The 1,518-nt window shown below is 46.3% G+C and overlaps 1 protein-coding gene across 1 annotated transcript in view; it reads right to left on the reverse strand.

Annotated features, from left to right (window-relative positions):
* Positions 1-1,518, reverse strand: part of LOC106868087 (histone chaperone asf1b-B) — a 30,952-nt gene that overhangs the window by 8,117 nt on the left and 21,317 nt on the right. The window lies entirely within an intron of this gene.

The following is a 1,518-nucleotide window of genomic DNA, read 5'->3' on the forward strand; positions in this document are numbered from 1 at the left end:
GTGCACACTGACATTACACATCCAGCGGATCATGCTAGCTTCATTTCTTTCAAGCCTACGCATGTCCTCCGCAGTCACGGCCCATGTTTCACTGCTGTGAAGCATGGCAGTTCGCACACATGCATCCTACAATCTACCTTTCACTCTGAGCGAGAGGCCCTTTGTCACCAGTAGGGGTAGAAGCTTTCTAAACTTTGCCCAGGCTATTCTTATTCTAGTGGTAACACTCTCTGAGCATCCACACCCACTACTAACTTGGTCACCTAGGTAGCGGAAGCTATCAACTACTTCTAGTTTCTTCCCCTGGAGTGTGATGGAATCTGTTTTCTGAGCATCTGTGGTGTTTATTGCCCCTATGCATCTGCCACACGCGAAAGCTATCTTCTCAGTTAATCTTCCTTTGATGTTGCTGCACCTCTTGTGTGTCCATAGCTTACACTGGGTACATCTTATGGAGTTTCTACCTACACCTTTTCTACAGACTGAGCAGGGCCACCTACCTGAGGGTGTGTGTGATGAGTTCGCCTTCTTATTTACTAGAACTGTGGTCTTTGCTACATTGACTCTAGGGCTTTTTGATTCTAAACCTTGCTTCCACACCTGAAATTTCTTCTCTAGTTCTGGTAGTGATTCTGCTATGAGGACCAGGTCATCAGCATAGAGGAGCTCTCAGGGGCAACCCGTCTTGAATTCCTGTTATTGCCTGGAGGACTATGATGAATAAAAGGGGACTGAAGGCTGAACCTTGGCGGACCCCTACTTCTACCCGGAATTCTTCACTACACTCATTGCCAATCCTAACCTTACTAACAGCCTCTCTGTATAGGGCCTGTACAGCCCTTATTAACCATTCTTCAATCCCAGTTTCCACATCACCCACCAGATAAGTGATCAAGGGACCCTGTCAAAGGCTTTCTCCAAGTCCACAAAAGCTAAGTATAGGAGTTTATCTTTAGTTAGATATTTCTCCTGCAGTTATCGAACCAGGAATATGGCATCAGTGGTGCTTCTAGCCGGCACAAAACCGAACTGCATCTCATCTAAGCAGACTCTCTCCCGAATGAGATGGTCGATGACCCTCTCCATGACCATCACCTGATCCAGCAGTTTGATACCCCTGTAGTTATTTCTATCTAAAGCATCACCTTTACCCATGTAGCAGTTGACTATGGTGCTGCTATGCCAGTCATTGGATATGACTATCATGAACTACCTGGTTTACAATGCCTGTGACTAGGCCATAGCCCACACCACCGGATGTTTTAAGCATCTCAGCAGTGATTCCTGATGGACTGGGGTCTTTTCCTGGCTTCATACTCTTAACTGCTTTGTCTACCAGGGTGCTGTCTATTCAGATAGCTGGTCCCTCTACTGGGTCAACATTTGGCAGGTTCTCTTCTTCCCATTCATTCTCCACGTTCAGCAGTCTTTCATAATGGCTTCTCCAAGCCTCTTTTCCGAATCATTAAAAGCAAGTACACCATCATCCATGCAGACACATTTCTCTCCCGTGACATC

Source organism: Octopus bimaculoides, chromosome 9 (genome assembly GCF_001194135.2).
Source record: "Octopus bimaculoides isolate UCB-OBI-ISO-001 chromosome 9, ASM119413v2, whole genome shotgun sequence".
Taxonomy (NCBI): Eukaryota; Metazoa; Mollusca; class Cephalopoda; order Octopoda; family Octopodidae; genus Octopus; species Octopus bimaculoides.